Raw genomic sequence first — 26,256 nt, 5'->3', positions numbered from 1 at the left:
TTGTGTATGAAGGAGTTAAGTCTAGGCCGGTGATCATCTCTGGGGAATCAGTGTGAATATTAGCTTTGTCTAGGAGGTAAAACGTTATACACAACAAGGTTATTGAGCAGCAATGTGGCTTTTCTTAATTTAAATTTCATTTGTTAACTTTACTACTTGTGAGGATGACTCAAATACCAGAGTAAAATTCTTACTTTTAATAATATTAAACTTAGAATACTCATAAATTTATGAACTCTGACCTTAATAAAGACCATTACCAGGAAAGCTTAGATCCCAATGTCACGTGTGGGGGGGGGGTTCGAAACGTGGATTGGGTAATAAACACTCACGTAGGATGTTAAGTACGTATATTAGACGGAATATATGGCGAGCACCAAAGCCTGACATGCCGTCTCTCATGTCTATACTTGAACTGCCTCACAGTGGTGCCTAGAGGGTCAGCGGCATTTAAATCATGCTAGGTCAGCCGTAACAATGAATAATAGTCATTGATTCACGCAGACGGTTGGCATGAGTCATTACTACTGACACTGGTAACTGGTTACTAGTAAACTGACACTGGTAACTGGTTACTAGTAAACTGACACTGGTAATTGGTTACTAGTAAACCGACACTGGTAACTGGTTACTAGTAAACTGACACTGGTAACTGGTTACTAGTAAACTGACACTGGTAACTGGTTACTAGTAAACTGACACTGGTAACTGGTTACTAGTAAACTGACACTGGTAACTGGTTACTAGTAAACTGACACTGGTAACTGGTTACTAGTAAGCTGACACTGGTAACTGGTTACTAGTAAACTGACACTGAGACCAATGGTAAAGTTAGACAATCGTTAAGGCGTATTAAATAATCACTACCTTACTGACAACAATCAAGAGAGACTTCTTGTATTATTCCACATCATAACACAAACAGTTATCTGCTAAGAGATATTCTATATTGTCCCATGCAAGACACTAATATTGTCCCATGCAAGACACTAATATTGTCCCATGCAAGACACTAATATTGTCCCATGCAAGACACTAATATTGTCCCATGCAAGACACTAATATTGTCCCATGCAAGACACTAATATTGTCCCATGCAAGACACTAATATTGTCCCATGCAAGACACTAATATTGTCCCATGCAAGACACTAATATTTCTAGAACGCCACTAGGAACTGTGTTGACGAAGCGAGTGCATGAACCAACAGCCAGACAGTGACCAAGTACCCCTCATGAGGTCGGTCAGGTGAAGTAAGCCGGCAGCTAAACTAGCGTCCAGTCATTAACCTGCTGCATCAAGATAATTGCACCATTATTGACAAACACAGATTCCAATAATAACCAATTATAATATTAAAAAGAGGAAGCACTAATCTGACAAACATATATAATAAAATAAAACAGCAATATCCTAGTATCATGATACATGAGGTCAATAATATAAAATCGGGAATCTTTACTGTAGCTACCAGTGAATAAGTCTGCTGTATAATATTAAGTGAAAACCTAGTATCTGGAATGTAATATTAAGTGAAAACCTCGTATCTGGAATATAATATTAAGTGAAAACCTAGTATCTGGAACGTAATAGGTGGCCCGGTGGCCTGGTGGCTAAAGCTCCCGCTTCACACACGGAGGGCCCGGGTTCGATTCCCGGCGGGTGGAAAAATTTCGACACGTTTCCTTACACCTGTTGTCCTGTTCACCTAGCAGCAAATAGGTACCTGGGTGTTAGTCGACTGGTGTGGGTCGCATCCTGGGGGACAAGATTAAGGACCCCAATGGAAATAAGTTAGACAGTCCTCGATGACGCACTGACTTTCTTGGGTTATCCTGGGTGGCTAACCCTCCGGGGTTAAAAATCCGAACGAAATCTTATCTTATCTTATCTTAATATTAAGTGAAAACCTCGTATCTGGAATATAATATTTTTTTTTTTTTTTATATTTTTATTTAAAACAACACAATACATTAAATAAGTAAAAGAACACAGTATCAGTTCTTACTCAAAATTATAAATCTCATTGTCCAAATGAACACAGACGATTAACGTTGTGTTGTCACACCTGTCCCTCATCCCATATACATTACATCCAATGTAACTATGTTAAGTAAGATTACATCATTATTATTATAACCAAGGAAAACCCAAACCTACAATCTGCATTATTTTTTCCACTTTGTTATTTATATATTATTAATCCACATAATCTTCAAACTCCTTTACAATTCTCATTATTGCCAGTGCCGACACAGCTGACACTTCTACCCCCCCCCCCTCATTATTGCCAGTGCCGACACAGCTGACACTTCTACCCCCCCCCCCCCCGTATGTACAGTCCCCATTCTAAATAACATACATTAATTTCCTAATGAATGGTCATTGAAAACAATTTCTACTAAAATAACCCAACCCAGCAGACTTCCAAACAAAAACAGTCAGGGTCATTATAAGACATGTAGGAACGAGTCCTGCAATCATATATGTATACATATACGCATGCATATACACATACGTGTATGTGCACTTATTCATAAGAACAAACTAAATCATACATAGAAATAAATGGCTAAATGACTTGTCTGCAAATAAACTAAATATTACAATCTATGATAGAACTATACAAAGACATTGGTTCCCCAAACACACCTACATACACAAAGTTAATGTTACTGATTAACACAATATATAATAGGACCTTCCATACAAAATAAGGGGATATATAAACCCCATCAAAAACTTATATATTTAAGTACATAGTGCATAATGTACATATTCAATACAATAATAAAAAAAAAAAGAGGTGTATGACAAGGCTAAATCTATCTTCAGATTAAAAATATATAAGACAAAACCTCACATTATACATATAAATATAAACCTTCCTATATAAAATGATTCTTATAACAATAAGGGAAAACCGAAAATCACATACAACTTTTGACTCTGTGATTTTACAAAAAATTCATAAGGTCTACATACTCCTACAATAAACTTTACCCACATCAACCACCGTGCAAACCAATCAACCATACCTCACCAGGCTTCCAATCACACCAAGAGGGCGCACCACTGAAGAGACCAACCCCTTGCCTCTCACCCCATACTCAAACGGAGTAAACGTTCAACAGTAAGTCCACGATATCCCTCCGGAAAACTAATTACCCACCTTCCCCCATATAATTGTTTGTTCCTACATGCTGTCCTATAAAAACTCGCCGCCAACGCTTTTATCCTAATGTTCCCCTCCACCTCCCTCATCCCCCAAGAAACATACAAGTAATCAACTATTACATATCTGATAGCCCTTCCCACCTCTTTGGGTACCCCTTCCATATCTAACATTAAAGCCCTAAGGGGTGATATCTTTCCCCCCCCCAATAAAAAGAAAACCCTCTTCAACCACAATCTTACCACCTCCAACGCAGAACAAAAATATACTACATGAAAAGCCGTCTCAACTTCCCCACAAAAAACGCATGACGCCTCTTTCACAAAACCCATTCGTCTTAGCACCTCTTTCGATGCTAACGTCCCCATAAGAAATCTATATACTAATTCCCTCGCTCTTGCCGGTATTCTTAATTTACTAAATTCCACCCATATCACTCTCCAATCATATGTGGGATACACTGCCATCCCTTGCATTGATTCCTGACGACGACCCACACCCACTAACCGTTTTACCTTGAGTTTTTTAACATTGCGAACCTTTAACATAAACCGCAACATGTCTTCACACTCCACTAAGTCCCTGCCACCCCACCATTTGCGGATATCCCCCATCACCTCCCCCACCCGAAGACCCCTTTCCCCCGCTGCCCGAATATACCTCTGCTTCACATATAGCGCCTTCACCCTAGACCCTAATGCAATCAATCCCAGTCCTCCCTGCCTTACCGCAGTCATTACTACATCTTTGCCCAACCACGCCCTCCCATAGCCCCACACATACCTTAAGACCCTTCTTTGCATTTCCATAATATCCTGACTCCTTAATGGGTAAATTTCCGCCACTCCCCACACCTTACTATAAATCAGCGTATTTACCACCACAACCCTTTGATGCAAGGTTACATCCCCGGCCCTTAGACCCCTCAGCCTACTCAAAGCTCTGTCCATTACCATTTCTGAATTAACCCTCCTGCTCTCCTGTGCATCTGCCAAAAACAAAATCCCACAAATCTTTAGCCTATCTACAGTTATCCAACCAAACTCCTCCCCCAAGGTCCCTCCTACCCAAGCGCCTACCTCCAACAACCGTGATTTCTGCTTATTAACCCTCATCCCAGTAGCATTCCCAAAAATCTCAATTACCCTTCCCACTTTTCTTAAATCTTCAATCCCATTAAGTAAAACAGTTGTATCATCTACATAACCAACAATATTCCCACAATATCCTCCACTCTCCCCCAACCTTCCCATCCCACCATCAACCAGAACATAGAAAGGATTCTGCATACATGCAAAGAGTATTTGGGAGAGTGGACACCCCTGCCTTAAACCCCTTCCCATGCTTACTGAACTACCCAACCTCCCATTTACCTGTACTCTCATTGATGCATTCTCATACAAAGTCCTCACCCATCCAACCACCCTCCCTCCAAAACCCATTCTCACCATACTCTCAATCAAAAATTCCCTATCCACATAATCATAAGCTTTCTCCCAATCCAGACCTAGAATACCTCCCTTATTACTACCCTCAAGGAAATCCCGAATACGACCATGACCTACCCGCATACTCCTCCCCGGGATACCAAACTGTCCCCCATGTATCACCGACCCCATGACCTTCTTCAGTCTATTACCCAAAATTTTCGCAAAAACCTTGTAATCAGCACACATCAAAGATATTGCACGGTAAGCACTCAACTCTCTACCCCCCCCTTCTTTGGCACCAAAACTATGACACCTGTACTTTGCGATATGCCCAACTTCCCACTAGTTAACATATGGTCCAATAGCCTAACAAAACACTGCCTAATACACCCCCAATGTGCTCTATAAAAATCATTTGGTATACCGTCTATCCCTGGTGTTTTCCCGGTACTCATCCCGAAAACTGCCTCTTCCACCTCAACCTCACTTATACCAACCTCCAACCCCACTCTATCCTGCTCACTTAAGACGCTATGGAACCCCCCTTCAAAAATACCCTCCCAGGAACCCCCCTCCCTCCAACTCCATTTCTCTCTAAACCAACTATCAGCATAGAGACTCATACTTTCCGTATTGGATAGGACTCGACCCATTGGATACCCTCCCACCCCAGGGCTTGTCTCCAATTGTAGAATGGTGGTTACACTCTGTCGGTCCCGAAATTTACGTAAAACATACCCAGACGGCTTATCACCCCACAAAACATCCTCTAACCCCGCCCTAACCCTAATTGCATCAAACCTATCATTGTGTAATTCAGCTATTCTACTCCGCAGTCTGTCCATATCATCCCTCCTACCACCTCCCCCAACATAACAATCTTGCAACTGTCCCTCCAGATAATTTTGCAACCCAAAACGCCACCTCGCCTCCTCTCGTCCCCTAGCCTTAAAAAAATTCGCTATTCCAGGTTTTGCCTGCATTTCCCACCAATCCAACAGATCTATCTCCCTGTTCCTAGCCTCCCAAAAAGGCAACCACCAATCACTGAAAAAAGGCCCCTCCCCCTCCTCCTTAAGAAGCCTTACATTTAATTTCCAGTACCCAGAATAAATACGCACCACTCCATCCCACATCAAATCTGCTATTACCGCTCTGTGATCAGAAAACCCCACATCGAAGGTTTGCACCCTCACAACATCTATACCCTGCTTAATATAAATTCTGTCTAATCGCGCTTCATATCCCCTACGGACGAACGTGTGCTCCACTAGGTAACCCCCCCTCCCCACCACATCAACAACCCCAATATCTCGCAATACATCCCTCAGCACACTCAGCACACAACCCGCCCCTCTCGGTTCGACATCACCACTCCTAATCACACAATTCCAATCACCTCCTATTACTGTTATAGCAGGCAAACCTCTCAAGTGATACAGCAATACTTCTCTGACAAAATCTACTTTTACCCTGATATTACTAGTTGCTGGCATGTAAACTCCCACGAAACTAACTCGACTCTCACCCCAGACGCCATCCACCCTCACGATCCTCCCACCCCCCCCCTCTTCCCAACCGATGACACGCAAGGGGCTGGTCTCCTTTACCGCAACTGCTACCCCACCTTTCAATTGCAAACCACTGGTTACATACATCCGATATCCTTTCACCCTCAACACACTACCAGCCCTGTGATTATGCTCTTGCAAAAAGCATATGTCAACATCAAACCGCCTTAAAAACCACTCCAACCAAACTTTCTTGACCTCAGTTTTAAGTCCATTAACATTAAGCGTAACACATCTGAAAATTACAGAAGGGGCGGCTTTCCCCTATGCCTCTGGGATTTACCCACTGCACTTTTCATATTACGTGTTCCTTTGCCACTCGAGTTTTCCTGTGCAGTCACTTCCCCCCTCCCTTTCCCAATTTGCAACTCAGGCACACCTCTACCACTGTGTGTCCTCGGCTCCACAACCGCTGCCCATGACTTCTTCCCCGGCCTCTGCCCTGGGGTAATGACCTCATCTATCTCTGATGCCGCAGTTCGTTTCCTAGAACTCACACTTACACACATATCACCCTCAGACAAATCCTCCTGGTGTACCTCCACGGCCACCACATGCTCCCGCCCAATCTTACTCAAGTCTTCCTCAACAATTTGTTGTCCCACCAAAGTTCCAGCTTCACATGAACTGAGGACACCTTTTGCACAGGGTTCCTCCTCATCCAAAAAATCCTTGATCACATCTGCCAATAACCCATCCTGGGTTGAAGCTTCCTGGACGAAAGTCTCCTCAGATGTCACCTTCAACTCCCCCGACGCCCCTGGGAGAGTGACACATGTCTCCGCCGCCGCCACCTCCCGGTCGACCTCTTCGCTCCAGAGGTCATTCCTCCGGCCTCCCGAGGCATCAGAGCCAGGCACCAAATTACACGACTGTTGAATCACAATTGGAGTGTCGAGAATTCGAGAAGCCCGCCTCCTAGGACACTGGGCTGCCATGTGCTCATAAGAGCTACATAGACGACATGTTTTCCGTTGCCCAGCATAGTACACATAAACCTGTGTTCTACAACCGATCATCGTAACATAGGATGGTATAGGCCTTGTTAAGGTCATTTTAAGGGTGTAAGAACCTTCCGGCATTCCTTCATATGGACCATCCCTCCACACCCCCATTGTTGCAGAATGCACTGTCCCATAACTTCGAAAAAACTCCTGCAGGCCATAAGCCGTAGCCTCGAAGGGTACATTCCGTACCTTCACCCATGTGAAGTACTTAGAGACGTCATGTAACACAACATCCATCGTTGAATTCACACTCATGCGTTGTTCCTGGTAATGCTCGACAATTCTTGTGTAGTAATCGACTCGTAGAAATTTCACAAAGATTCTTGTTAAACCATTAAGGGCGACGCCATACAATTCCTCGTTGGGAATACCATATGTATCCCTGATGATGTTAGGGAGAAGGACGTTCATCGTATCTCCACTTAACGTACCACGAACCAGCTCTATGCAGATAGTATTCACTCTCCGTACTGTATGTTCCGCCATGTTGATATCCCAATGAGCAGCGCACGTCCTCACTACTCAATGGTTGTTGCTGAACTAAGGTAGCTCGCCTGAAGACAGCAGAGGGGTGCCGAGACAACCTCACTCCACCGTGGTCAGGCAGCGAATATCCACTATAATATTAAGTGAAAACCTAGTATCTGGAATGTAATATTAAGTGAAAACCTCGTATCTGGAATATAATATTAAGTGAAAACCTAGTATCTGGAATATAATATTAAGTGAAAACCTAGTATCTGGAATGTAATATTAAGTGAAAACCTCGTATCTGGAATATAATATTAAGTGAAAACCTAGTATCTGGAATATAATATTAAGTGAAAACCTCGTATCTGGAATATAATATTAAGTGAAAACCTAGTATCTGGAATGTAATATTAAGTGAAAACCTCGTATCTGGAATATAATATTAAGTGAAAACCTAGTATCTGGAATATAATATTAAGTGAAAACCTAGTATCTGGAATGTAATATTAAGTGAAAACCTCGTATCTGGAATATAATATTAAGTGAAAACCTAGTATCTGGAATATAATATTAAGTGAAAACCTCGTATCTGGAATATAATATTAAGTGAAAACCTAGTATCTGGAATGTAATATTTTTTTTTTATTATATTTTATTTAAAACAATACAATACATTAAATAGATAAAAGAACACATTATCAGTTCTTACACAGAATTTATAAATTGCATTGTCAAAAACACACAGACATGTAACTTTGTACTAACACAAACTGTCCCTCATCCCCAATGCCTTATATCCCATGCACCTATGTTAAGCAAGAACACGACTACATTACAATATGCATTGTTATTATTATTAACAAAGACGCACCAAGCCTACAATATGCATTTATTTTCCACTTTGTTATTTATATATTAATAATCCTTATATGTTTAATAGATTAACGTATTTTATTGAAAGTAATGCAAATACAAGATGATTATAAAACACAGAACAGATTAAACACAAGAATCCAACACAATGACACCTCAACCAGGTCGTCTAAATACATGCAAAAGAGTAATATTACATAGAACAATGTAACACTGCCAAGTCAAACACATACAGTGGTATTACACTCTCCAGACTTTGATTACACATCATACGCACAGGTTCATACACATTCGCCCGTTACATTATGCAAGGAGACGACCCCGTTTCTACCCCTGACAGCCCATCCTACATTAGCATTTACCATTCCTACCCTGCCCCTCCCACCGAATTTACAAATTTAATAAATCCTCTAATGTTAGGTCTCTATATCCCTCTGTGAAAGCCCGCTCCCACCTTCTCCCATAAATTTCTCTGTTACGGCACAACGTTTTATAAAACGTAACTGCCAATACCCGCCTCTTCACCTCACTGACCCCTTTCCCCCTCATTCCCCACGTTATGTACACATAATCTACCATAATGTACTCCACAGCCCTAATAATACTCTCATCCATACCCCCCACGTCAAGACTTAATGCCCGCAGAACAGAAAAGTTTTTACCACTTATCCTATGCAGCACCCTGCTCAACCAACCCCTGACGCTCCCCATCCCCTCACAAAAATACACTACGTGGAACGCAGAATCCTCCCCTCCACATATTCCACAGACCCCCCCCTTCCCCATCAACCACCCGTCTAGCCCGTAAAACCACTCCCGATGGTAAAATCCCATGCATAAAACGATACATCACCTCACGCCCACGGGGTTGTAACCTTAACCTACTGAACCTTCTCCATATACTTCCCCAGTCATACATGGGGAAAATCCCCTCCACCGGTGCCACAACCCTCTCCACTAACATCCTACACAGCCTACTTATTTTTACCTTACCCAGATCCCTAACCAACACCACTGCCCTCAAAATAGTTTCACACTCACGCAACTCTATCCCAGAAAAACATGTGTTGCAATCTACTGTGTATCTTGACCCCCCCCCCCCACCTACACCCTCCCTCATCACCTCCCTTTTAATGAAGATACATTTGACCCTCCGCTTTAAATTCATTAAACCCAACCCCCCCTGACGCACAGGTAACATTACCACATCCCTTTTAAGCCAATCACAGCCTGAACCCCACAAAAATTTAAAAACCCCTCTAAGTATATTTGCAATTGCCGTCCCAGTTAAAGGGAACACGGCTGCCACGTGCCAAACCTTACTATACAATAAGACGTTAATTACAATGGCACGCTGCACAAGGGTCAAATGATAAGGCCGCAATGCTCCCAAGCGACCCCGAATCCTGTCTACCAACCTGACCGAGTTGTCCGCACGTGCAACATCGAGATCATCTGCATAGATAATACCACAAATTTTTAATGACATCACCCGCTTCGTCACAACTGCACTACCCCACTCAACCCTCCCCACCCAAGCTCCTAACCCCATGACCATGGACTTCTCTGAATTCACTCTCATACCAGTTGCACGTGCGAACGTGTCGACTACCCCATCTAAGGCATTCATTGACATCCCCTCCCTAACCAGAACAGTAGTATCATCTACATACCCTATTAGAACTGGCCAAACCCTCCCCACTCCACTCCCTTCCCCCTCACTAATGCCCATTTGGTGCTCCACCATTCTATAAAAGGGGTCCTGTATGCACACAAATAAAAGCTGTGACATAGGACACCCCTGTCTAAGTCCCCTACCCATTACAATCCTCCCCCCTAATCTTCCATTAATCTGTACTCTCGCCAATGCTCCTTGATATAATGCATCTACCCATCCCACTATTTCTTCCCCAAAACCCTGTCTCCTAAGGATAGCTCTCAATGCTTCTCGCTCCACTCTATCATATGCTCCTTGCCAGTCTAGTGCAACCAAACCCCCCCCCATTCCCCCCCTTTTTCTTCCACCAAATCCCTTAGTAACCCATGCCCCACCCCCATAGACCTACCTGGCAACCCAAACTGGGTTTCCGACACAACCCGCCCTACAACACACTTAATCCTATTTCCTAAAATCTTAGCAAACAACTTATAATCCGTGCATAACAACGATATTGCCTGGTAGTCCCGAAGAGAATGCTGTCCCTTACCCTTCGGTACCAAGACAACTACAGCTGTTGCCTGCTTGTCTCCCAACGTGCCCCTCTTCTTCATCAAGTTTAATAACCTCACCAAAAAACCCTTTATTAGCTCCCAATGCTGTTGATAAAACTCTGCCGGTAGTCCATCGATTCCCAGCGCTTTGCCCTTACGCATGTCACTTAAAGCTCTCCATATTTCCTGCTCAGTTATTTCCCCACCCAGTGCTTCCCTATCACTGTTTCCCAACCGACATGTCACACTTCCACACACCTGTTCTAAATCCCCAACTCCTACCCCTTCCTCTTGCCAATACTTCTCATACCACTTATCCGCAAACAACCCCATCCCATCTGTAGTGTGGATAACCTGACCCACCCTATACCCTCCCACCGACTCATGAACCTCCAACCATGGAATAGCTGTTGCCTGCTGACGTTGTTTTTGCCTGCGCAACACACACGACGGCGGCCTATCTCCCCATAACACCTCCTCCACCCCCGCCATTACTCTCACCGCTTGGAACTGCTCGTCCTGGATTTCCCGCAACCTCTCTTTAAGGACCATAATGTTGTCCATAGGATAGGTACCTTCCACCGCTCCCTTTACATAACAACCCCTTAACCTGTCCTCCAAATAATTAAGAAGCCCAAATTTTAAAGAATTGATCCTTTTCCCTTCCCGCACATAATAATGCCGAATCCGTTCCTTAGCCACACCATCCCACCACGTTACCACGTCCTCGACCCCTTTTACCTCCTCAGTTAACCCCTCCCACAGCGCTGTAAAATCCACCAACCCCTCCTCATCTTCCAACACACTCGTATTTAATTTCCAGTATCCCCTAGAGATACTAGCTAGTGAATCCCACTCGACCTCTGCTACTACCGCCCGATGATCGGAAAAAGCTACTTCAATAGTACAGACAGACTTTGACAATACCTTGTGAGATATGTACAACCTATCTAACCTAGCTGCATAACCTCTCCTCACGAAAGTATGCTCCACCTCCCACGCGCCCCCACCTACCACATCCCTCAACTGAACATCCACCAAGAGATTACGTAAGACTGCCAACATGTGCCCCGCCCCACGTGGTTCCACATCAGCTCTCCTGATAACACAATTCCAGTCCCCACCAACGATGGCCACAGCAGGTAAACCACGGAAGGCGAAAACTAGTTCATCACACACAAAATCCCTCTTTACTTTCATATCGTTTTCAGCTGGTGCATACACACTTACAAAGGTTACCCTCTGCCCCATCCACCACCCATCCACACGCAACACCCTCCCCCCCCTCCCCCCTCACATCGTTGCTACACAAACGGGCTCGCCTCCTTTATCAATAAACCCACACCACCTTTCGAACGTGCAGATGGCAGAGTCAAAACCTTATACCCTGCCACCTCGAGCACTCTTCCCTCCCTGAAATTATGCTCCTGTAGAAATACGACGTCCACTCTATATCGACGTAAGAGCATATGAAAACATTCCCTCTTCACCCCAGTACACAGTCCATTCACATTCACAGTCATACACCTAAGGCCTTCCTAAAGCTTCCAACCCTTCCTCCTCTCAACCTTCCCAGGGCCTCCTGCCCCAGGGTCAACACATGATTTCTCACCATCCACCCCACCCCCCTTCTTCCGATGCCGCTTATCCTGGCTATCTCGATAATATGCATCCTTCCTCCCAGACCTCTGCGCTGGCATCAGGACGTCATCTGAGTCTGACGCTGCCGCCCTCTTCCTCGTGACGCCCTCCACCGCCATGCTGTCTTCCGACGATCCCTCACAGTGAACGTCAACCGCTACTGTGTCATGTTGCACAGAGCACGGTGACTCCTCTCTGTGCCTGCTGATTTCCTCCTTCCTTCTTGTGCCTGTCCTGACACTCTCTCCTTGCAACTCAGGAACCATCTCTCGGACTAAGCCATCATCCTCCCCAGAAGGAGGTAAAGTTTTCAATACCTCGTCGAGCTCCTCCTCCAGCTCCCGCACCTCCTGCTGGATTAGCACTTCCTCCCCTGTCACCGGCAAAGTGGCCATTTCTGGCTCCACACAACTCATGCCTCGCCCATCATGCACCACAAGGGAATCCTCAACAATTTCACTCCACAGACGGCCATCTCCTCGGTTTCCCTTGGAACTCTCCACTACGGCATCCACACCTGTAACTGGTGCTCCACCAGTCTGCGCCGTCCCCCTCCACTGTCGCCCACACGTCGCTGCCATGTGATCGTACTCCCCACACAGCCTGCATGTACATCGCTGCCCAGCATAAGACACTAGAATTTGGGTCCGAAACTCTGTCATCACGACGTAGGACGGGATCGGATGCCTCAGAGTCATTTTGAGGGAGAAAGTGCCCTCCGGACGTCCCATGTACGCACCTGCCGCCCACTTGCCTTGGGTTGCCAGATGCTCAGTACCATAAGCTGCAAACACGTTCCTTAAGTCCTCCTCGTCAGCCTCGAAGGGGACGTTGCGGAACTTCACCCACGTATAGTGGCGAGAGACGTCTATGAGACGCACTCTGACAGCTGGGGTTGCATCTATACTCACATGCTCGAATTTCTTCACCAACGACTCATACACAGCCGTCGAATTTAACTTGACGAAGATGCGATAGGCCCCATTCAGGGCCACACCATATACCTCATCATCCTGTACTCCGTACGTCTCTCTGATGATTGTCGGAAGTAACACCTGCGCCGTAGAGGGGGAAATCGCCCCACGAAGCAGCTCAACGCCGACAGTGTTCACCCTACGCCGGATACTCAGCGCCATGTTGTTGCTATGAGAGCTCTCCTGACAAAACAGCAGAAGGGTGCAGAGCACAACCGAGCTCCACCGCAGTCAGGCAGTTAATGCGTCCAGTCATTAACCTGCTGCATCAAGATAATTGCACCATTATTGACAAACACAGATTCCAATAATAACCAATTATAATATTAAAAAGAGGAAGCACTAATCTGACAAACATATATAATAAAATAAAAAAGCAATATCCTAGTATCATGATACATGAGGTTAATAATAATATAAAATCGGGAATCTTTACTGTAGCTACCAGTAAATAAGTCTGCTGTATAATATTAAGTGAAAACCTAGTATCTGGAATGTAATATTAAGTGAAAATCTCGTATCTGGAATATAATATTAAGTGAAAACCTCGTATCTGGAATATAATATTAAGTGAAAACCTAGTATCTGGAATGTAATATTAAGTGAAAACCTCGTATCTGGAATGTAAAGTGAAAACCTCGTATCTGGAATATAATATTAAGTGAAAACCTAGTATCTGGAATATAATATTAAGTGAAAACCTAGTATCTGGAATGTAATATTAAGTGAAAACCTCATATCTGGAATATAATATTAAGTGAAAACCTCGTATCTGGAATATAATATTAAGTGAAAACCTAGTATCTGGAATGTAATATTAAGTGAAAACCTCGTATCTGGAATATAATATTAAGTGAAAACCTCGTATCTGGAATATAATATTAAGTGAAAACCTCGTATCTGGAATATAATATTAAATGAAAACCTCGTATCTGGAATATAATAAGTGAAAACCTCGTATCTGGAATATAATATTAAATGAAAACCTCGTATCTGGAATATAATAAGTGAAAACCTCGTATCTGGAATATAATATTAAGTGAAAACCTCATATCTGGAATATAATATTAAGTGAAAACCTCATATCTGGAATATAATATTAAGTGAAAACCTCGTATCTGGAATATAATGTTAAGTGAAAACCTCGTATCTGGAATATAATATTAAGTGAAAACCTCGTATCTGGAATATAATATTAAGTGAAAACCTTGTATCTGGAATATAATATTAAATGAAAACTTCGTATCTGGAATATAATAAGTGAAAACCTCGTATCTGGAATATAATATTAAGTGAAAACCTCGTATCTGGAATATAATAAGTGAAAACCTTGTATCTGGAATATAATATTAAGTGAAAACCTCGTATCTGGAATATAATATTAAGTGAAAACCTCATATCTGGAATATAATATTAAGTGAAAACCTCGTATCTGGAATATAATGTTAAGTGAAAACCTCGTATCTGGAATATAATGTTAAGTGAAAACCTCGTATCTGAAATATACTCCAAAAATGTCGTGGATGGTCATAATACGTAACAGGTAGTTAAGACTATTTTCTATGTTCTTCAACTTTCTTTAAGTCGAAGTAAAACTCATTATTATTATTATTATTATTATTATTATTATTATTATTATTATTATTATTATTATTATTATTATTATTATTATTATTATTAATTTTAAATTCGCTTATATGAGAAGCAGAAATATCAGATTAATGGCTATATTTTAGTCCAAGACAATGAAGAGATCCTTCCTGAATGTGTCTCCTGAATGTGTCTTCTGAATGTGTCTCGTAAATGTATCTCGTGAATGTGTCTCGTGCTGTGTCCTCTTCTCAACCCAAGGTATAGAATGCAGTTTTATTTCCTTTTTCGCCATCAGATTTATTTTCCCCGTCATGACTCACGAAATCGTAATAAGACAACTGCAAAGAAACTAGGGACTAGCCTGGAGTGTTACTACTCACTTGCCGCGAGTTCGACCCTCACCCGCACCGTGGCTTGTCTTTCCCATCTTGTGTGGGAAGTATTGATGTGTGATGTATGGATGTTTGTGTGTGGGATTGTCCCTCCCCTGTGGGAGGGTCTCTCCCCCCTCCCATGGGTCACCCTCCCATGGGACACCCAGAGGCATCTTTACTCAGATAGATATATCTTTACATAGATAGATAACCTTAGTAACTCGACACATTTCTTAACTAACAAAGATATATAACTTTACTAACTCACATATTAGTTTACTAACTTAATAGTCAGATTATTAGTGTTCAGTTATTCACCCGTAAAGCAAATTATTACCTCGCTCTTAATTATGATTATTATTATTTAACGTTCCATAGTCAAATAATTCGTCTCTCTGTGAGCAAGTAAATCCTTAGCTAATTTTTTTCCAGTTATTTTTTAGGGATAACACATCTTCAAAAGAAATTAATGTTATCTTTAACAAGGAAATTCTTTTAGAAGTTTGTCCATAAGAAATGTGGGTCCCCCTCTATCACTGGTGACGTCACGTGTGTATATCTACCCAGAGAAAGTGAGGCGTCACAACGTGACCAACAAGATGCTTCCTTTATGCTTCAACTTTCTTCTGAGTAAAGTGAAGTTTTCCAGGGATCACTTAACAGGATCTGATATCGAGTTTCTGGATATAAATGATGAAAGAAACGTTTTGCTTACTAGTATATCGTAACACTGGGCTATATAGCTTCAGTAATGAACATCTTTCATAATTTACTTCTGTGACAGCAGTGCCGACGACGTTGATGATGATGATGATGATGATAATAATGATAATAATAATAATATTATTATTATTATTATTATTATTATTATTATTATTATTATTATTATTATTATTATTATTTCTACAAGTACACGTACAAGGTATACAGGTCTAGCTGACATCAACGACATACTTCTATATAGAAAGTCCCTTGTTATGCATAACATTTCCCGTAAATTACATTATGTCCCCAGGATGCGACCCACACCAGTCTACTAACACCCAGGTACCTATTGTACTGCTAGGTGAACATTGGAAAGCAGATGCCTTATGGAAACACGTCCTAATGTTTCCAGCCGTACCGGGGATCGACCCCCGGACCTCAGTGTGTGAGCTGAGTGCGCTAGCAATTGAACTATGGGTGTTGAAGGAAAGACACGTCTCAGAAGAACCTCTTCCTCACAAGCTGACCTGCGTCGTCAGAGGACGTGTGTCTAGTGAGATCTCTGCAGAGATGTAAACAACGATGGCTTCTCTGTAGAGGTGTAAATAACGATGGCTTTTCTAGATAAGCTGTTCCATCCCAAGAACTTCATTGGGATAGTTTCTTGGTACTTACACCGACTAGCGGTATATAGCAGGAAGAGGACTCATGGCAATCTTCACGACAATGAGGGTGAAGAAAAGGGAAAATGCTGGTAAGTGGTGGAGAGGAAAGGTATCGAACTGTGGGATATCTAATGCATTTTGCAAGAGGGACAGGAAGAATAGGATACAAGCCTGTCTTCCTGGTGCTAGGATGGAGGTAATGATCCTAGGAAGGATAGAAGTGAGGAGTTTCTCAAAGGTTCAGTGATATGTGCCATTTTTCCTAGTATAAGGGTCGGTAACGAATGGCTGTCCAGGCCACTGTAGTACACAGCTGGTCTGGTAAATACTTAAAGTTACATGTTTGAGAGGGATTAAACTCATCTTTTATGGGTGTAGAGAGGGTGGTCAGTAGACTGTCAGGGGGAATTTTAAAATAGTTTCTGACAGTAATCTGGGAAATTTTAACGATTTGGACTCTACAGATGTGATAGGGGCAAAAACAATGACATTTTGTGAAATAGAAAGTAGTGTTGAAGGAGTGAGTCGGAGTGGACAGGAAAAATAGTTGTGGTACTGAAAACAAAAGATAACTATTAAAGTTTGAGAGGTGTATAAAAATAAAAATGCGAAAAGTAAAGACAAAGCAAATAATAAGATTTTTTTTTTTTGTCAAAATCAGTCTGTCTCAACTCTAGGGAAAAATCAACGAACGAAGATTAAATAAAACATGGTTTAATTTAAAGAATCGGGACATGCCTACCAAATGCAACATATAAATACACTACAGTTGCAATATGCAAAGTTTCGAATTATTCAATACTGATAGAAGCAACAAGAGAGGTGGTAGTGTAGCCCTGAAGGTCAGAGATAACTGTTGCAGCGACCATGATAGAGTCTGAGTAACTGATAACAAAACAGTGACGTTGGAAATTTGTGAAGGAAGTGATAATCTGATGTTAGGAATGCGATACCACTTGTCAGCTTCTAAGTGCGATACACACTTAAAGACTGATAAGGGAAGACTTCTAGGGGACGAAACTGTAAAGGCCAAAAGACCTGAAAAATAAGTAATCGTAAGGGATTTTAATCTTAATTATATAACTGAGTCACACGAGTTCCCTGAGGTACTCCAGAACTGTTGTTTATACAGTTTGTGAGAGAACCAACGAGAAGAACAATCCTGCTACATTTGGAGACTTGCAAACAATATGGAGATCGCGGAAGAGCTCCATACTAGTGATAACCAGTCTATTAGATTTAACATGAGTACCAGTAAGAGTAAGGATAATGTAGTAACAGTTCCAGATACTTGCTATGGAGATTACAATGGACTTAAAGAACAACTGTAATATTTTGACTGGGATAACGAAGAGAATCATCATATAACAATTTTCTAAATACTATACTCAGTGGCCACTTTATTAGGTATATCTGTTCACCTTCTCGGTACTGCAAATATCTAATCAGTCATATTAGATTTAGAGTTTTGCTACCGAAGTGGCTGGTTTATTGTGCACTCCATATCCATCCCGTGGACGGTAGCGCAAGAGCATAGAGATACACAAAAGGCTTATGAACTCCACAGGATGAATACTGTGACAGCACCTTATTACCTAAAAGCATGCAGACGTGGTTAAGAGGTTCACTTGTTGTTCAGACTGAACATTAGAATGGGGTAGAAATGTTATGTAAGTGACTTTGACCGTGGAATGATTGTTGGTGCCGGACAAACTGGCTGATCTGTGTCTCAGAAACTTGACCAGGGAACTGACGTTATAGTGGACAAGTGGACACAGGATCACCAAAACTGGACACCTGAAGACTGGAAGAAACTTCGCCCGGTCTGACGAATCGCGACTTCTGCTGCGACATGTCAGAATTTGTCGCAAACTTTTGGGATGTGATGGAATGGAAGATTCGCAGTAAGAATGTACAGCAGACATGTCTGCATCAACTGTGTGATGCTATCATGTCAACATGGACCAGGATCACTAAAGAATGTTTCCAACACCTTATTGAATCCATGAAACGATGAATTCAGGCTATTCTGAGGGCAAAGGGAAAGCCCTAGTGTATATTATGGAATATACAATAAGTGTATATTTCATAATGAGAAACATGATCGAATGAAAATTGTTAGAAATTCATGACCAGGCTGCTAAAGCATTTTTGGGGGAGAATAAAATTGCTATTACTATAGCCATGGGAGGAGCGTTGAACTTGTAAGAGTGGGGAATGAGAGACATTCAGACTAGATCAGAGGAAGAGAAGCACAGTAACAATGGGTGATTGGAGGGGGTGGAGAAGAATTGATAAACATGTCAAAACAGGACAGAGTCATCTCTTGAAATAATATATTTATGTTATAATACAGGTTAAAACATGATGAGAAAAACTACATTATAATAAAAAAGAAGCGCTAAACCACAAGGGCTATACAGCAGAAAAGCTACAGAAACTTATGAAATTAAGAGTTGCCAACGAATCAAAAAGAAAGAAAAATAAAAGTTTTTTAGCAAGTGTATAGAAGAAAAGTTAATAGAAAGTTAGGACCATGGAAAGTGAACTCTGGAGTGACCACCTGCAAGAAATGTGTTCGATTTTAATAATTATTTCCTCTTGATATTTACACAAGAAGACTCAAACGAAAACCCGGAAATTAATTATTATATCGGAGCTGAGGACGGTAAATTATGTAACACAACGCACACTAGAGACGTAGTTGTTATATGAGAGGACTGAAGAAACCAGCAGGAGTTTCCCAGAACCTGAAGAACTATTGTCAAGAGAATGTAAGATGGAACTTAGTGAACTGCTAACTAGTCTTCTGCAATATCTCGCTACAGCTGCTAACTAGTCTTCTGCAATATCCCGCTACAGCTGCTAACTAGTCTTCTGCAATATCCCGCTACAGCTGCTAACTAGTCTTCTGCAATATCTCGCTACAGCTGCTAACTAGTCTTCTGCAATATCCCGCTACAGCTGCTAACTAGTCTTCTGCAATATCCCGCTACAGCTGCTAACTAGTCTTCTGCAATATCCCGCTATAGCTGCTAACTAGTCTTCAGCAATATCTCGCTACAGCTCCTATTACAACCCAGGAGTCCAAATGGCCTGTTATCCTGGGTGTAAAGGGAGCAAAATAAACACAGCAGAAAACTTTTGACTTATATTATCCTTCATCAATTTAGAACAGAAGTATGTACACTATATACACTATGTACAGCAATAGGTATTAGTGCACTCCACGGTAAGCAAGGCAGAATAGAAGCCACTAGAGAGCAGACCTGCTTCAACCAGCTCTAGAATGGGAATGACAAGGACAGACAGGAGAGTGGCACCCACATAACCTCTGCGATTGCCAAAACCATCTTCTCATTGGCTGGAACCTGGGTACTGGTTGAACGACGGGGCCCCATCGTCAACCCTCAGTCACCTGGTTCGCTGGTTGGGGGAGATAGCCTGTAAATGAGGGTGTGTACATGCGCCGAATAAAGGTTATGTACTCTTTGCATGCCACAGCTGCTAACTAGTCTTCTGCAATATCCCGCTACAGTTGCTAACTAGTCTTCTGCAATATCCCACTACAGCTGCTAACTAGTCTTCTGCAATATCCCACTACAGCTGCTAACTAGTCTTATGCAATATCTCGCTACAGCTACTAACTAGTCTTCAGCAATATCCCACTACAGCTGCTAACTAGTCTTATGCAATATCTCGCTACAGCTACTAACTAGTCTTCAGCAATATCCCACTACAGCTGCTAACTAGTCTTATGCAATATCTCGCTACAGCTACTAACTAGTCTTCTGCAATATCCCACTACAGCTGCTAACTAGTCTTATGCAATATCTCGCTACAGCTGCTAACTAGTCTTCTGCAATATCCCACTACAGCTGCTAACTAGTCTTCTGCAATATCCCACTACAGCTGCTAACTAGTCTTCTGCAATATCTCGCTACAGCTGCTAATTACTCTTCAATAATATTTCGCTACAGCTGCTAACTAGTCTTCTGTAATATGATGCTAGAGCTGAACATTGCATGTACTATTTGCAAAATTAGTAATGTGAGTCACTTCCATTAAATTTCCGCCAGGTCAACCAGACATCAGTAGTGGGAAACTTATTAGAATTCATAATAGCAAATATAATTAAAAATAATTATTATATTCAATTTAAGAGTGAGGCCCCAGAGGGGTCACAGAGCGCTGCAGGGAGAGATGTGCGGAAGAAGCAATATGTGAAGGGCAGGAGTGAGTGCGTGAGTGCAATACACGAGTTCCTGTTAAAAATGCAGGAGGTCAGAGAGGAAGGTGAGACTTTCAGCGTGATCAGAGTGTGTCAAGTAAGTGCATCAAGTGAGTGTATCAAGTGCGTCAAGTGAGTGTGTCAAGTAAGTGCGTCAAGTGAGTGTGTCAAGTAAGTGCATCAAGTGAGTGTGTCAAGTAAGTGCATCAAGTGAGTGTGTCAAGTGCGTCGAGTAAGTGTGTCAAGTAAGTGCGTCAAGTGAGTGTGTCAAGTAAGTGCATCAAGTGAGTGTGTCAAGTAAGTGCGTCGAGTGAGTGTGTCAAGTGCGTCAGAGTGTTACGTGAGTGCGTCAAAATGAATGCGTCAGGGTGTGTCAGAGTGTGTCAGAGTGGCTTAGATGTAACGAGCTCAGTTTGGTTAATGAGTTTCGAAGCGGGTTAACGAGGGGCCGATCATTCCTAAAAAAAAAAGAAAATATTACTAACTTAGTTTAGTAAGGTATATGAGGGTTGAGACCATGATGATAGAGAGCGCGAGTGTCTAGTTGGGGTTCAGCAACGCTTTTGAAAATGTTCCTCCATGTTTTTTATGTAACAGCAGCAAAATGTCTGTTTTTTTTTCTGTATGATGGTGTTGAATATCTACCAGATAAATTTTAATAAACAATAGAAGCGTTGTTCATGTCTCCTCTCTGGCACTCATTTCTGTGCTCATTGGTCATTGTGTTGAGATCCCAGGAGGTTTCACCCATGTAAAACTCATCACAGCCTCCACATGGTATCATGTAGCTCCAGTATTAGTGTTTATGGTCGAGGCTTTTTTTTATAAATAAATTCTTTAAGGTGTAGCAGAATATGTTGGTAATACTGATTCCAGCTTTGGCTAAAGATTTGTCGACGTTACTGTCTGTGTTGTTGACAGATGGAACTATATACCTGTTAAGGGTGCCATTTTGCCTGGCGTTCAGTGGTATTTTCTCAAGTCTCTTTTCTGGAGTCGGTGATGATAACAAAGTTCAAGGAAGGTTTTATGGATGTGGTTGCACTCTTCTTCTAGGAATGTAAACGAGGAATAAATACTGTGAGCTCTTAGGAAGAGACCAATAATAGCCTCACCTTTTGTTTTACTAATGTGACGAGATTTGATTTTACTGCTGAAGCTGTTAGTTTATTGTATACTCCATATCTATCCTATAGAGGGCAGAGCAAAAGTATATGGATACACGAAAGACCCAGGAACTAGGTCCCAAAAGGATTTTACAGGAGTACACCTGTATTTATATCTATAGTTCACGTATTTGTTTCAAACAAATTTAGGAAATTTGCTTAATATATCTGGTATCTTAGTTTCATTAATAAGATATCTTGACATGTCACATAGGTTATCATACTTTCTCCATATTCTTCAATAGGTAGACAATTAAGCACATAGTGTTCAAGACAGTGACCATAGGGCAGACCACTTACATGCCATTTGGTTTGATAATCATCTGTGTCTGCCAGAAATACTTGTAACCAAGCCTAAGCCTGGCCACTATAGAGGCTATGGAACACTGGGTCTACTGGCAAACCTAATTCTTAGAGCTTCGAGGCTTCCACTTGTCCGAGTCTGGTTACAACAAGCGGTGTGACCTGCCCAGTCTAAGTCACACCGCATGTCTCTCCACTCTGTACGTACTTTGTGTACTTGTCTCAGTGGCAGTTGATCAAGCTCATTTTTCTTGTCCTTAGACTTTCTTCACTACTTCTACTTCTACTACTACTACTACTACTACTACTACTACTACTACTACTACTACTACTACTACTACTACTACTAATAATAATAATAATAATAATAATAATAATAATAATAATACTGCTATTTCAACTATTTTCACTACCTCTACTACTATTAACTCTACTTCCTTCATATTATTACTACCTTCTCTCTTCCTCTCGTCCTCTGTCGCCCTCTCGTATATATACTGGCTTCCTTCCCTTCGCTCTTCTGTGTGACTTGTTAATGGTTCAAGTCGGACTAAAACGCCGTCATAAGATTCTTTCCCATAAGTTCTGGTTATTTGTTCATCTTATTAAAAATGCCATGAACCTCATTTTGTGTCTCAACTTAAACTTGGATAGTGTATACCATTAGGTGTACCGTGGCTCGGTTGGTAGCGCACTCAGCTCAGATACTGAATGCCCGTGGGTCGATTCCCAGTACGGGTGAAAACGTTGCGCATATTTCCCGGAACCTGCTGTCCCTTTCCACCTATCAACAAGTAGGTGGTGCCTAGGTGTTAGCTGACTCTGGTGGGTGGCATCCCGGGGAGGTAAACATGGTGCTGGAGTTTACAAATGAGCTGAGGCAGGATAACAACTCTCAGCAGTGTAGAGGAGAAAAACGAGAATAAACACCGGAGTGACTTCTCAGGAGGACATATTGAGAGTGACTTCTTGTAAGTCTGCTGACATCTCTCTTCAACAGTCATACAAACCATCATTGTTCAATAGAACAAAAGCAGGATCTTTTCTTAAATCAGTTTGTTTACCTGCATTGTGAGGGTGAGAAGTGCCTTAAGGAGAGTAAGATATAATCTGCTTTGATCCGAGGAAAGGGAGGAAATCGCTCCATTTCCTTGCATAAAGACTTTTTAAAATAAATTCCATTGCCTTAACATTTTTTTTGTCTATAAAGACTAGATAAGAATACCTGTAAGTTCAGAGTACTGTTAACCTGTAGTTTACTATTGATTATAGTACTGGAGAATGATTATAGTCCAATCTAATATTGATTATAGTACTGGAGAATGATTATAGTCCAATCTAATATTGATTATAGTATGGAGAATGATTATAGTCCAATCTAATATTGATTATAGTATGGAGAATGATTATAGTCCAATCTAATATTGATTATAGTACTGGAGAATGATTATAGTCCAATCTAATATTGATTATAGTACTGGAGAATGATTATAGTCCAATCTAATATTGATTATAGTATGGAGAATGATTATAGTCCAATCTAATATTGATTATAGTACTGGAGAATGATTATAGTCCAATCTAATATTGATTATAGTACTGGAGAATGATTATAGTCCAATCTAATATTGATTATAGTACTGGAGAATGATTATAGTCCAATCTAATATTGATTATAGTATGGAGAATGATTATAGTCCAATCTAATATTGATTATAGTACTGGAGAATGATTATAGTACAATCTAATATTGATTATAGTACTGGAGAATGATTATAGTCCAATCTAATATTGATTATAGTATGGAGAATGATTATAGTCCAATCTAATATTGATTATAGTACTGGAGAATGATTATAGTCCAATCAAATATTGATTATAGTACTGGAGAATGATTATAGTCCAATCTAATATTGATTATAGTATGGAGAATGATTATAGTCCAATCTAATATTGATTATAGTACTGGAGAATGATTATAGTCCAATCTAATATTGATTATAGTATGGAGAATGATTATAGTCCAATCTAATATTGATTATAATACTGGAGAATGATTATAGTCCAATCTAATATTGATTATAGTATGGAGAATGATTATAGTCCAATCTAATATTGATTATAGTACTGGAGAATGATTATAGTCCAATCTATTATTGATTATAGTACTGGAGAATGATTATAGTCCAATCTAATATTGATTATAGTATGGAGAATGATTATAGTCCAATCTAATATTGCTTATAGTACTGGAGAATGATTATAGTCCAATCTAATATTGATTATAGTACTGGAGAATGATTATAGTCCAATCTAATATTGATTATAGTATGGAGAATGATTATAGTCCAATCTAATATTGATTATAGTATGGAGAATGATTATAGTCCAATCTAATATTGATTATAGCACTGGAGAATGATTATAGTCCAATCTAATATTGATTATAGTACTGGAGAATGATTATAGTCCAATCTAATATTGATTATAGTATGGAGAATGATTATAGTCCAATCTAATATTGATTATAGTATGGAGAATGATTATAGTCCAATCTAATATTGATTATAGTACTGGAGAATGATTATAGTCCAATCTATTATTGATTATAGTACTGGAGAATGATTATAGTCCAATTTATTATTGATTATAGTACTGGAGAATGATAATAGTCCAATCTATTATTGATTATAGTACTGGAGAATGATTATAGTCCAATCTGTTATTGATTATAGTACTGGAGAATGATTCTATTCTCATCTATTATTGATTATAGTACTGGAGAATGATTATAGTCCAGTCTACCATTGATTATAGTACATGAGAATGATTATAGTTCAATTCACAATTGATTATAGTACATGAGAATGATTATAGTCCAATCTACCATTGATTATAGTACTGGAGAATGATTATAGTCCAATCTAGTACTGGAGAATGATTATAGTCCAATCTATTATTGATTATAGTACTGGAGAATGATTATAGTCCAATCGAGTACTGGAGAATGATTATAGTCCAATCTGTTATTGATTATAGTACTGGAGAATGATTATATTCTCATCTATTATTGATTATAGTACTGGAGAATGATTATAGTCCAGTCTACCATTGATTACAGTACATGAGAATGATTATAGTACTATAATCATCTACCATTGATTATAGTACTGGAGAATGATTATAGTCCAATCTATTATTGATTATAGTACTGGAGAATGATTATAGTCCAATCTGTTATTGATTATAGTACTGGAGAATGATTATATTCTAATCTATTATTGATTATAGTACTGGAGAATGATTATAGTCCAGTCTACCGTTGATTATAGTACATGAGAATGATTATAGTCCAATCTACCATTGATTATAGTACTGGAGAATGATTATAGTCCAATCTACCATTGATTATAGTACTGGAGAATGATTATAGTCCAATCTATAATTGATTATAGTACTGGAGAATGATTATAGTCCAATCTACCATTGATTATAGTACTGGAGAATGATTATAGTCCAATCTATTATTAATTATAGTACTGGAGAATGATTATATTCTAATCTATTATAGATTATAGTACTGGACAATGATTATAGTCCAATCTACCATTGACTATATTACTGGATAATGATTATAGTCCAATCTACCATTGATTAAAGTTCTGGAGAATGATTATAGTCCAATCTATTATTGATTATAGTACTGGAGAATGATTATAGTCCAATCTACATTGATTATAGTACTGGAGAATGATTATAGTCCAATCTATTATTGATTATAGTACTGGAGAATGATTATATTCTAATATATTATTGATTATAGTACTGGAAAATGATTATATTCTAATCTATTATTGATTATAGTA

The sequence above is a fragment of the Cherax quadricarinatus genome, chromosome 2 (genome assembly GCF_038502225.1).
Source record: "Cherax quadricarinatus isolate ZL_2023a chromosome 2, ASM3850222v1, whole genome shotgun sequence".
In the NCBI taxonomy this organism is placed as follows: domain Eukaryota; kingdom Metazoa; phylum Arthropoda; class Malacostraca; order Decapoda; family Parastacidae; genus Cherax; species Cherax quadricarinatus.
The sequence above is the reverse complement of the archived record's forward strand: the minus strand, read 5'-3'. Positions refer to the sequence as shown.